Source organism: Aricia agestis, chromosome Z (assembly GCF_905147365.1).
Source record: "Aricia agestis chromosome Z, ilAriAges1.1, whole genome shotgun sequence".
Classification (NCBI taxonomy): Eukaryota; Metazoa; Arthropoda; class Insecta; order Lepidoptera; family Lycaenidae; genus Aricia; species Aricia agestis.
In genome coordinates this window covers 27362641-27376873 of record NC_056428.1, presented here as the reverse complement: position 1 = coordinate 27376873, position 14233 = coordinate 27362641, and the positions used below count along the sequence as shown (strand labels likewise).

At 35.9% G+C, this 14233-nt stretch overlaps 1 protein-coding gene across 1 annotated transcript in view; it reads left to right on the top strand.

Moving 5' to 3' along the window:
* LOC121738403 (transcriptional repressor scratch 2-like) overlaps positions 1–14233 on the top strand; it is a 53541-nt gene that overhangs the window by 2995 nt on the left and 36313 nt on the right. The gene's annotated exons all lie outside the window — the stretch shown is intronic.

Genomic DNA, 14233 nt, shown 5'->3' with positions numbered 1-14233 from the left:
AGGCGTTTTCGTGCAATATGTACCAATCTTAAAAAAACTGTTACCTTCTTGTCTGTCTTCTTTTGCCTAAACTGTTGAACTGATTAAAAAAATGAGTATGATATTTGACAAAGTAACGAAATATTTATTGAGATAAAAATATTAAAGAGATAGATAATCCGCTTAAGTTCTGCGCAAAATAGCGGGTAATATCAAGTTAAAAATAACAAAATTTATCTTCATAACTTTTTATTCATAATATCGGACAATACTCGACAGAAGTCACAATATGACCTCCACAGCTCTCACTACATTAATCAAAGTACTCCACAAAAGTCACAATTAGAAAACATAATACAATGATAACATTCATAACAGCAATAAAGTAACTTCCATTAACTACGTGATACGTTTAAATTAGCTCCGACGTCCCTCTTGATGAGATTCTGCGAGATTTTCCCGGCACTTTCTTTATTTGACTTTGCGACAAGCGCTAAGAATATAATTAACGTCCATCACGCGGAGTTTTTTTATGGAATAAATCAGTGTAAATGAGCAGAGCGATACCTGATTGTAAGCGCAGCCCATTGACGCTAAATACATTTATGATAAAACTAAATGACGCCCGCAAATCCGTTGTGCCGGAATTGGTTTATCGCGCAGGAATCAAATATAATCAATATCAACCACCTAATGGCATTTCAGCAAAGCCACAACCATTTTAGCCTATGTTGACTATAGTAAGCCAACTTCACGTAATGCATCAAAAGAATATTGGATTTTACACCTTCTTTCAAACAAATTAGAATTTCTTCAGAGGCCGTCGTAAGTTAGAAAGTTAAGTTTTCTACTTCTGCTTTAATTGGAACTGAATTGAATAGAAATTCTTAAGTAGGTAAGTTTCTTAAGTGTCACTTATAAACCCAAATCAAATGATTATATTTAAAATCAGAAGCCAAATATACGATGCATTTTTATTAGTTACTAGCTGTTACCCGCGACTTCGTCCGCGTCAACAAAATGGACCAAATCTTAGGCAACAACAAAATAATTCTGAAAATTGGTCCACAAACGGCGGAGTAAAATATAGGTAAAACATAAAAAAAGTAAAAAATATCCTCCTCCTTTTTGGAACTCGGTTAAAAAGTAGCCTAAGTTACTCCTTATTACATCAGCTATCTGCCAATAAAAGTCGCGTCAAAATCGGTCCAGCGGTTTCAGAGATTAGCCGGAACAAACAGACAGACATACAGACAGACAAAAATTGTAAAAATTGCTATTTGGGTATATGTACCGTATGTACATTCATATGCATGTAGTAAAAAACGGTTCTTTCAATATTACAAACAGACACTCCAATTTTATTTATATGTATAGATGTATAGATAATATCATCAACCTTCTATACTAAAATATCAAGCCAGATTTCAAAAATCTCATTCGATTCCGCTCAGATATACAAAAAGCATAATTCTCGCGCCAATATTAAACTGAGCAGTGAGTGGACTGGGTAAATTGATACCGCTTTACGTGCATAAGTGAGCAAATACCCTCCCCCCACCTCACCTGCTGAGCCGAGACTCCTAGCTTAACATCTGCATAGATATTACTTCATACTCCCACACGCCTTATCAATTTGGCACTATTTAAGTTGCTTTATTATATATTTACTCTATTATTTACAGTATACGAGTAGATGTAGTAAAAGTATACTAGTGGAAATAACAAAATGGACGCTCTGAAAGGACTGATGAATAAAATATAAATCAAGGAAGAACCAAACCAAAATTCTCTTTATTAAGATGGATGAAAGCACGAAACTTTGTAGAAAACTTTATAAAAGCTTCCCTGTTCCTTAACTATACTTAAAGGTACAAGTTAGTTTCGTGTACAATCAAAATTTTGTACTGTAAAAAGAAAAAGAACAATTAAGAAAACAAAATCAAGATAAACCCAAACAAGATAATCATTTTCAATGACTGAGGCGTGCAAGCCCAAAATCCGGCAGTTTGCTATGAAAATACTATTTAATCTTGTCTGGTTTGTATATTGGGGATATCAGTAGTGGTTAAACGTTTATGTTATTGGACAATGAGCTTAGGCAACAGCCCGATACGACTCAGTCGGATTAAATCCTTTGTTGAATTGACGAATCCTCTTACTGTCTAGACTCACTAAAGGAGTATAATAGTGGCTTTGTAGATTTATGATTCGACTGTAAACTTCCCGCTATATTCCTTTCTACAGGATGAAACAAAACTAAGCGGTAATACGTTAGGATGTGTATGGGTCCCCATATGTAAAGTGCACTGTGAAAGTAGCAGCGCTGAAAGAGTAACTTTTTTTTCACTTTTGTATGGAAAAATTCATGTCGCAGGCGCTTGCCCATACAAATAATTTATTTTGCTCTTTCATCGCTGCTACTTACAGAGTGAATTTTATAAAAGGGACACATACACGCCCTAAAGTATTATCACTAGTTTTGTTACAACTTGTACGTAGGTCACACTGAAAGTTTTGCGTAACTTAAAAAAACGACGTGTTATAATATACCAAAATATTATGTTTATTGCTTTTCAAAATACTCTCCTTTACATTCTAAACATTTTTTATGCGAGCGAACCATTTTTTAAAACAGGAGGACCACAGATCTGAAGGCATGTTTTCTACGTGCTGATTGAACGCTATCACTGCCTCTTCGGAGTTGGTAAAAGTGAAACCTCTCATTAAATATTTAATTTTGGGAAAAATACAGAAATCACAGGGTGCTAGGTCGGGGCTATGGGCAGGATGGGTGGCGAGTTGTGATTTTTCTGAACCTAAAAATGACTTTGTTTTGTTGGCCGTGTGTGAAGAGGCGTTGTCGTGATGTAGGAGAATGCGGCTTTTTGGTCGTCTTTCGCGAATCTTTTCTAATATCCTAGGTAAAAAAACTCACCAGCTGCCTCGTCACTTTAACCCGGCCCGGAGTATGTCTACGCCCAACGCGAGACATCACTAGCGCGACCATCCCATCACTAGCGCGTCGATCCCAACTCTTGCGTTTCCGCCTCCGCGCCGCCATCTTGTTGATCAATCGAACCTCAAGAAGATTTTTTATAATAAGTGTAAATCTTAGATATTAACATATGAATAAAAGTTGTGAATTTACTTGTAGACTGGTTTTGTGTGCAAATTAGTGTTTCTACATAAATCACGCTTCCTAAGAATAAACAAGTAGTATACCACTCAGCATTAACACTCTTTTGATCTCCAAGTAGAATTGTACAGATGGGATCAGTAGGTCAGAAAAAAAACGCGATCATTTTCTTACCAACGTTTCTCGCCTGCCTCACTTTTGTGGCTTGTTCTCATTTTCAAACACCCACTCACAAGATTTCTGTTCTTTTTCGGGTTCAAAAAACTAATCCACGTTTCGTCTCTTGTGACAATGTCATAAACAGCATTAGAATGTCCGTGGGCGTGCTTCAGTAGCATTTGTGAGCACCGGAATGGTGCTTCGCGAGCCCGCTTTTGCTCGGCTGTCAGTTCGTGAGGGGTCCAACGACAACAAAGTCTCCGAACTCGCAATTCTTCGTGTAATTTTTTTTTTAATTTGGCTCATACCAATCCCCAATAGTCCTCAAATTGTCTCATAGGTAATCTACAGGTTTTCTTCAATTAGCCGCTTAACAGTAGCCACATTAATTTCGTTGACGGCAGTTGAAGGCCGCCCTTCACGAAATTCGTCATTTAAAGAAACTTGACATCTCTCAAATTCAGTATACCATCTCCTCACGGTGCTCAAACAAGGTACTTTCTTCCCAAAAGCATTTTGAAGACGAGCAGCACAGTCTTGCGGAGAGAGAGAACTTTTAAAATCATAAAAAATCATCGCTCTAAAATCTTTTCGACCTAATTCCAATTTCGTTGCGAACGTAGAACTTTGATGCGTGATAAAAAAACAATTGACAAATGATATCCCACCAATTTTTTTTTTATGTTGCTAGGAAGGTTGCAAGGTTTAAAAAAATATAACATTCAAAACTCAAATAGTTTCGATTAGCTAGAAGTGCAAAACTTTTAGTGTGCCCCATGTATATTGGCTCATATTTAGAATTAATATAGACAATCACGTACGTTTATTCTTGCATTGCCCATGATCGACGTCGTCGACAGTTATAATGGTGGCAATCATGCCCCAGTGTGAAGGATATATTGAAAAATTACTACCTTTAAAATGGTATTGATAAAATTGCCAGGTTAAAAAAAATACGGTACGGACACAAAAAAAACTACGAAAATTTTTCGTAGTTTTTTTTGTGTCTAAGAACGGTATGACAAGATGGGTGATTAGTGGCTACTGGGTACCCATTAATCCTTAGATAGTATACAGTCCAAAATAATTCCTATCGTACCCAAAGTAGCCTCTGCTCTGATTCACAGACCGCCCCTACGATTTTCACTTCGTTACACACTACACAGCTAGCAAAGGTTCTACAAACTGAAATTGTATAAGGGGCCATCCACAAAGTATGTCACACCTAAATAGGGGGGGAGGAGGTCAACAAAGTGTGACATGAAGAGGGGTCCTTCCTACCTTCCTTAGTTTTCTATCCTTAGTTTTGTGACATCACATTTTAAATTTAATATTTAAATAGTGAAAATATTGAGGTGGTTATAATAATTATTATTAGATGTAAAATTACAAATTTGTGACATTACACTAGGGAGGGGGGTCTCACTAATGTTACCATCTGTGACAAGGAGGGGGGAGGGTCTAAAATCATGAAAATAATGTGACGTACCTTATGGATGGTCTTATCTGTCTGAAAATCTGAGCTTCGCTTGAGACACAATGTACACAGAAATCTGAATATTGTGTTTGTTCACCTGTGCTACCCGATCACTAGTTTTCAGACGACCTGTGGCTTAAAACACGATCCGAACGAAGAAGACAGGCGTGGGAAAGCAACACGTTTTTACATCGTCATAATATTATGTACTTTATATATGTTGGCCTCAATCAGGCTTCAGCTAAAATCGCTTAACAGCACCGTCAAATCACGCACACGACTTACTTTAACCACAACAGTTATTTAATTTAAAATTCAAAATTATACGAAAGTTTGTAAACGTAGGTAATTTTTTGATAATGATCTCAAAAACTTTTTGATCGGTATATTAAGGCTCCGAATTAATCTAATGCAACATTTTATTATGTAAAATAACTGCTCAAGTAAGGTATTGTTACGCGAATGGAGCCGCAGCTAATAAAAAAATAAAAAGCTAGTAATTTATATGATTGCCAAATGCGAAAATCGTTAAAACGGTACGCATTTTTATCTTTTTATTAACTTTTTTTGCTATCATACTATCAATTACGACTATCTGATCAAAACCAACACATGAGATTTCAAAGTAACCCCTCAACGTTCAAACCATCAAACTGTAGGGTAACACTTAGGAGCGGAATTATCGTAATTTTTTATCGGGGCAATTTTATCGGGACTCGACGCGTCATGCTTCGTCGGGTTCGTTCGCGTGTTGGGCGAAAACCCTGCAGGGGAAAGAAGGGGGAAAGGGAGGAGAAAGGGGAGAAGGTAGGAGGAAGGAAGGGGGATTCCCCTGTCAGATACCCATTACGTTTTATTTGCACGCTTCAGATACCTTTGTAAGGTTTTGGATATTCACCGAGTGTGTCTGAAAATGGTCATTGCATTAATAATGGTACTGATTTCGGTGGTAGGGTAAATTTATAAAGTGTACAAGTGTGTGCGCAATTAACAAGAATACTCTACACCATGACTGGTGAGACATGTACAATACTCGAGGACGTGATATTTGGCTATTATATTAGTTGAAAAAAAATAAAAGTTTTTGATTTATTTTCTTATTTCAGTTGATTTAATGAAAGTTAAATTAAGAAAACAATTTTCGTTGGTGTTTTTGTAGTAATGTATATCATATATATTTCTTAGACTTATCATGGTCCTACTTTAGAAGTTAGAGGGGGGGGGGGGGCACACATTTTACCACTTTGGAAGAGTCTCTCTCGCAAACTATTCAGGTTAGAAAAAAATTATATTAGAAACCTCAATATGCTTTTTGAAGACCTATGCATAAACAACCCACACGCATAGGTTAGATTAATTTTTTTTTGTTTCAGTTGTTGTTGGAGACCCCTAAAATTTTTAATAATTTTTCCATTTTTGTATCAAAATCTCAAAGCAGTTCACAGATTACACCTACTTACCAAGTTTCAATAGTATAGCTCTTATAGTTTCGGAGAAAAGTGACTGTGATATACGGACGGACAGACAGACATGATGAATCTATAATCTATTCCGTTTTTTGCCATTTGGCAAACCCTAAAAAGAAAAAAAATTTTTGAATGCGCAGTCATGATCATCTCGAATTTACCTTTTCGTCTCCTTGTCTAAATTCCGTGGGCGCAAAAAAGGAAAAAAATTAAAAAAAAACGTAATCGGCCTATGAATCAACTTATCTGATAGTAACTAGTGCATACGAAAGGTATAATTTTATCACTGCACCAGATTTTTCGTGCCAGGTCCGCAGAGATTTGTCTTACAAACTGTATCGAGTATTCTACAAAGTCTGCAGCGTTGGAAATTCTTCTGAACTTACTTCACTATTGACCTTACAAGGATTTCATGTCAAACTTTGCGTTTTAGTCGAATCGTAAAATAATAAAATGAAAGTAAAATCAATCTATATTTAGTAATGTACATCCATACTAATATTAGTATAATGTATTATGTAATAATGTATAATGCGAAAGTGTGTCTGTCTGTCTGTCTGTTCACGCCCAAACCACTAAACCAATTGTGCTGCAATTTGGCATGGATATACTTTGAGTCCCGGGAAAGGACATAGGATACTTTTTACCCCGGAAAAACATACGGTTCCCGCGCGATAAACGAGTTTTGGCGCAACGGAATTGCGGGAATTATCTAGTGCAAAATAAATACTATTTTTACTTAACTCTGTACCTTGAATTTCACTTTAGTACATTATTATTTATTAAGTTTTATCATTAATAAGTTATTACATTATAATATGTAAAAACTTATTAATGGCTCATAGTTAATATTATTAGTTTTTATTGTTTTTATTGCATAGCTGTAAATTTTTCTGGAGAAATAAAGTAATAAGTAAATTACGTAGAACATTTCGTAGCACCGTAGCTCGTAGCGGCGTAGCGGCGTAGCACGAAGCCGGTCATTTCCTAGCATCGAGCAAATTCTCAACGTCTGCTTTTGCTAGTAATTGCCGATGCCTAGATTGCACCTAATTGACTATCGTATGAGCCACCTTTTTCAAAAAAAAACAAAGTTTCAAATTTTCACCAGCTTGATCTCGATTTTGTAAACAGCAGTTTTAAAGCAAGTTTCAATATAGTTTTAACGACATAAAAAGTTTTAAATGTTGTCAATAAAAATAACAGTTTCTTGTCGAAATTTTATTTCTTTTAGGCTAGATTTGTAATATGCTTACGCCCGAACGCGCGGTTGCATGCAATAATATGTGAGCCCGGGCGCGCACGAGCGACCAAGCCGCGGCGGCCACCGAAAGTATGGTGTGGCCGCTGGTCGCGTTGCGGCCAGGTGCGCGTCGTCCATGGCGGTTTCATACTAAGGTATCTATCTCGATGGCCACCGCGACCTAGCCGCTAGTGCGCGCCCGGGCTTAGTTTTAAAGTGGAAAATATCGTTGGAGTCCAGTGTCCCCCCTTGTACCAGCTAAACGGGTGCTTCTGGAAATATGAAAAAAATCACGGGAGTACGAAATATTGTGCTGAATATAGAAGGAAAATTATCATGGCTGAGAAGCCTTCATCAATTATTGAGTAATAGTCGATCAACTAAAAAAAAATTTCGGCGAAGTATAAAGCAACTTTTCGTTCGAATTCCTTTGAAATTGCAAAACACGTTATAAATGTATATTCATTGACTATACAAAAATTATCAAAAACTAGTGGTCTATTTTATGTAAGTTTTGAATTGTGATATATGGAGAGTTTTTAAGCTATCAGAGTTTATCGTTTTTTCGTTGGTCATGTATATTTTCTGTCGCATCTTCCTATTTCTTGGCGTGGAGTATAATAAATCTATGTTTTGTTCGGAGTGCGTGGTAACTGTGTAGTGTCATAACTTCTTTAATATGAATATTATAGTTTTAGCTTTTGAATGTTATTCTCGCTTCAATGATGTGACTTCCAGGTTGAGATGTGATATTTCATCATGGACGCTGGTAAGTTCAAGTTGTATTTAATTTTTCAATGCGTCACTTTAGGTAGGTTATTGCTGTGCAGTCAAAACACTGGCTGGATGCTGGGAAATTGAGTAGTTTGCAGATGGTTAAGTTTGAAGGCAATCGTATAGCCCATGAAACTTAATTATCGGCCGACTTGGTATCGTTGCAATATGCGCTATTCCATACATCTTCATACTGATCAAGAGCCAAACTAAACTATCGGCCGATTAAAAGTCTGCAGTCTGCGGGGGCTCTAATTAATGTATTTACAACAAAATGGGCGCCTATATGTTGATTATTATTTATGTAAATTGTTTTATGTGAAAATAAAGAACCAAATAAAATATGAATTGGGCCAAATTGTAGGGTACAAATAGTAATTAATTACTTATTACTAGTTGATTGAACTACTTCACAAACGGTGTAACACCGAGGGACATTCGAACAATTACAGAGTCACCCGCCATCCATGATTGACCTCATTACGACCATTTCACGATTGCTTTGTAGTAAATGTGACTCAATTTTAGGAAGTTACTTATCAGAATCAGCCTACTGGTATCCATAAAATCACAAACTAGTTTTGGTTACTGGTCCTATCTATATTTTTAAGGAAAACGTACATTTTTGCAATGTAAACGATAATTAAGTCTAGGTAAAGAGCAGCCACGATTTACAGATGAGCCACGATTTACAGTTAAGTATCAACATACTGCTTAAAAATGAAGGCCCCCCCGTTCATTTCAGAAATATTTTGACGATACATATAATAAAAATACACTTTTCCACATAATAAATAATTAATTGATATTATTTATCGCAATTTTAGAACAGTGACACCAACGGACCCATTGCATAGATGGATTTGAATGTGAAAATATTAGGTTGGGGAAAAGGTATCTTCGCATTTTATACTATAAAAATTCAAAAGGTTTTTTTATAAAGTTTATTTACATAAATTACAATTGACTAAAGTTAATATATTAATTATATAGGTATCATTTTGTTCGATAACTAATTGCCATCTTGTTGGTAGAGACATGATCCCCATTGTTATAAAAATTTTTGAGGCTTCTCATGAAAAAACTGCGACAAGTGATTTTGGCAGTCCTCTTGTGATGTCAACCTGACACTGCCCAAGGAATTCGGCAGCGACCGAAACAGGTGGAAATCTGAAGGTGCAAGGTCAGGACTATACGGCGGATGCATTAATACCTCGCAGCCAAACTACCTTAATTTTTTCCGAGTGGCTAAAGATGTGTGAAGTCTAGCGTTATCATGGTGAAAAACCACACCCCTTCTGTTGATTAATTTTATAACTTTCTCTCAACTTCTTGCTTTAATCTCATCAGTTGTTCGCAGTACAGTTTAGAATCGATGGTCCTGCCTGGCGGTAACAGCTCATAATGAATAATGCCCTTCCAATCCCACCACACACACAGCATCACCTGGTTGCGAGTTAACCCAGGTTTCGCCTTTGACCATGATCTTTTTCGCAAGTGCTTGTCGTACCTACTACGTGATCCACTTTTCATCACCAGTTATCAGCTTCTTCAAAAATGGTTCGGTTTTATTACGTCGTAATAAAGAATCAGAAATGTGTATACACAGTTCACATTTCTTTCAAGTGAGCTCATGAGGCACCCAAATATCGAGCTTTTTTGTCTACCCAGCTTTTTCAAATGCGCTAAAACCGTTTTGTGGTCAATTCCCAGTTCTTCAGCTACACCGTATCTACTAATATGCCGATTTTGCTCCACTCTTTTAAAAATGGCATCAGTTTTGTCCGTAACAGGGCGACCAGAGCGACGTGCATCTTTGATATCAAAATTTTCGGATTGAAAAAGCTTAAACCAAATTTGCGCTAATCTCACAGATACTGCATTAGGCTATGATATTCTATTATAATTAAAAAGCAAACATCACTAATTTTTTCGCGGCTTGTGTTGCATTTTTACCTTTTTTGTAATAAAAATTTAAAATGTATCGAATTTCTTCTATCATTACAATGAATCATTTTAACAATAAGAATCAGCCAGATACAATTGGTATAGCCCAAGAGATTTTATGACAAGTTCATTCATACTACCTATATAATGCGAAAAGGCTAATTTTTCCCCATCCTATTACTAGATGACGCCCGCAACTCTATTGCGCCAAAATTAGTTTATCGGCGCTGGAAACGTACTTTTTTTCGGGACAAACTTATCCCATGTCTTTTCCCAGGACTCAAAGTATATCTATACCAAATTACAAAAAAATCGGTTCAGTGATTTAAGCGTGAAAAGGTAAAAGACAGACCCACTTTCGCATTTATAACATTTGAATAATAGTTTGTAAAAAATACAATCACCCCTACAACGTCAACGCGAGTAATATGTATTAAATGGCTAAATAAAAAGGGCATTTTCGTTCCGGTACACGAGTTGTGGGGTTTGTGCGCATGCGTCCTGTGCTCTCGCTAAGTTATAAGCGATTTAGCTACAATAGGATCCGGCTAATCCTGTTGTAGCCAGCTAAATGACAACGGAGAACGCTCGCTCTTGAAGCATTTTGCTATAAAACAAGATTATTCTCCTTGGAAATTTGACGGGTTTCTTGGAGTGTTTTACTTAATATTCTTTATGAAACGTTGTTAGCAGATAAGTTTAATACTTATTCTGTAAACGTGTTTTCGCCCAAAAATTTGGCATTTGAAAAGGAAAAAGTGACATACATTATATCTTCTAAAGTTGGTTTTGCACCCTCTCTCCGTCTTACGAATTTAGAACCACGTCTCGTGTTATGAATGAAAGTCTCAGGTGCGTTGCTGGCTTTAAAAGGCGGCAACTCTTTGATGTTGCTAGTGTCCACGGCGACGGTAGTTGCTTTCATCAGGTGACCCATTGGCTCGTTTGCCCCCTAATTAAAAAAAATCGGAAGTACTCCTGTTGCATTTCTCGTCGTTTTGTGTCGTTTTATCAGTAGTAACATCGCTATTGTATCGAGTTTGAATGACAATTAGTTTGGTAGCAACGGAGCCTCCCTCTTGTTAGGGGTTCGCGTTTACCGCCTTTATTGCAAATAGGGTACATATTGTGGAAGCCGCGTGTTGTAACATAGAGGAAATGTTTTCGTGAAAATATTATTACGTTTTTCTTGTTCCATGGCCATAATAATATTTTCTTTTTGTTACATTATGTTAAATAAAAAATTCTTTAACGGAGATGAATTATTTAAATAAAGTCTAATTGCATTTTTTTGGCGGTAAAAATTGCCATTTCCAAATTTAAAATGTTTTTTCGTATTAACGTTTGCCTTTTTCGCATATAATTTTAGTCCATTCATAGTTACAAATACACGTTTATCAGGGCGAAACGAGCCCTAGTATATGTACACAACCTGGACATTTTTTGGTACACTTTACGGAAAAACTGTCACGCCTATTGATTTGTGCTATAACATATTAATTGTTATTTATATGTAGGTAGATGTGTTATTATGAGTCACTCAAGGTGTGACGACGCGAGCCCTCACAAAGCTCGGCTTTTAGCTAGTTTAAATAATAATCCACACAGCTCTATATATAAGAAAATTACTCATAATACTCATTGAAATACGAAAAGTAGTGAACTCAATCATTTATTCTGCATCCAGAGTGATATGAGTAATATATTCTATAACAAAGTTAAACTTAAAGCAAAGAGTGTCTGGGAGTAAAACTTTAAATCGAATTATATAAAGACAGTGAATATTATGAGCGGCGTAACTTGAAAATAAATCGTTCAAAGTTTCATTATTACAAGTTTTCGAGTGATTTTCTATGTAAGCTTTAAAGTTTGAAGAAATGATAGCAATTCTTTCAGACGCTCATTGAAAGGATTCCTAGGAAGTTTAAAGCATCTAACTTGGATCACATATGGCAACTAACATCTAAAAGGACGGCGGTTATACAAACGTTAAAGAAAATCTACGCATCTTTACACAAGGACATACATTTTTGGTTGGGTATTTGATCCCTTTGCTTAGCAGGTTACATGTTATTTTTTCCTTAATCTTTTGCTGGTTATTGATTGATAATATGAATGAAATATTATCAGGAATTATACAAATACAAATACAAATCTTTATTACCATAATCTTAGTTTACAATTTTAAAAGTGGCGGTCCCCCAAACTAGGCGCAGCCTGTGCTATGGGGGAATTTTTAACGAATTACAATAAAAAGAGTGCCAAAAAAAAAACAGAAAATTAAATTTAAATTAACAAAAGTATTCTAGGAATTAAAAAACAATAATAATACTTAATAAAATCTTAATACAGCAACTAAAATTAAAATTCTTAGGTTAAATTATTATATTTAATAACCATAATGAAGTGCATTATAGGTGTGTATAAAACTGGGTGTGTAATAGTGTGTGTGTGTGTGTGAGTATGAAGTAGAGTATGTCTTATGAGGTTGAGTTATTTGTACACTTTAATTAAATTTTCTGTTTCAATGTATGACCAGGTTAGTATGGATTTAGATTTTTTTAGCCTTTTGTACTGAATACTGTTTTAAGGTAGGCAAATGATGTGTTAACGGGAGTACTGGGTATTCTGAAAAGTCCTCTGAGTAACATTTGTTTATAAGTATTTTCGGATTTTGTAATGGATTTGTGTACTGATTCAATGACCCTAACATAATATAGTTTTCTAACCCTTATCTCCTCATAAAGTTTGTTCGTGCTGTACTTCTTAGGTTTCTCCAACGCTACCTTTAATACGCCTCTTTGCGCTCGCTCGAGCGGAATAAGAGTTGCTGAAGAACACCATCCCCAAGCCAAGATGCAGTAATTGATAAGGCACTGACATAAGGAGAAATAGATGAGTTTTAATATATTACTATCGACCGCATTGCGTATATTTCGCATTACACTCATGAGCTTCCGTACTCGTTTGTGGATATAAATTATAAGACTATTACCGAGTTCGGTAATATTCTGTTACTAAAGTTAAATAAAGATGGTGATCCCAGTGGTTTTATCTGTGTCTCAATGAAACTTGTAGGTTCAACTTCAGAGCCTACATGCGATGCAAACTTTAGAACAAGGATAGTAGTCTTTTAGTAGTCACCTTCAAAGTTTCTGTTCCCATGAGTCTGTTACATGAAGCTTTGTTACTTTTGCTTAGTTTTTAGTATACAATTTCAATTAACCTTTTACATAAAATATATTTTATTACACGTCTTGCAGTATTTTTTAATGGAACCTGTAGCCTAGGTAAGTAAGTAGCATTTTGTTTGAATTTATGTCGGTCATAGTCGCTTGCGTCAAAGATCGAAAAGCCACCATTAGGGCGTTTGTGCACTACACGGAATTTTACCGTCCGGCGTTCATAACTTTCACGTTTGCCATATAAATAAGGTAGGAAATCGAGACGCCGCGCCGCGCCGGATGGTAAAATTCCGTGTAGTGCACAAACGCCCTAATGGTATTCGACCTTTTAAATTATTATTAATGTAATTTTAAATTATTATTTTTAACTAATATAATATGTTGTTTTCAATTATTTATTATGCGGCGTTTAAAAAATATATAGAACGCATCACTACATAAATAAATTGTTTAAGGCGTTATACATTTTGTGTGGTTTTTATTTTGACATTGTACTCGTGTCAAACCGGCTACCTTATCACGTAAAAATAGCGTTAACAATCCACTAGCAATAATCGCGCGACTGATTGCTGGGTGTCATGAATGTCACAAACAATGGTGTCATGTATAGTGATCGATTGCAATCGTATTGTTTTGGCTGATACGTGATACGAAATTGCGATTTTGGAGCAATTGTCACGCAATAATTGCTATCGCATTGCTCTCGCAAGATACGTGATACGGGGGCGGATATAGAGTTTAAAAATAAGAAAATTAAGGTAAAAGCACTAATGGCAGACGCTTTAAGGAAACATACTATACATAACAGAAGAACTAATATTTAATTTTATTTCATTGCAGTTAAGAAAAAAAAACAATACAATT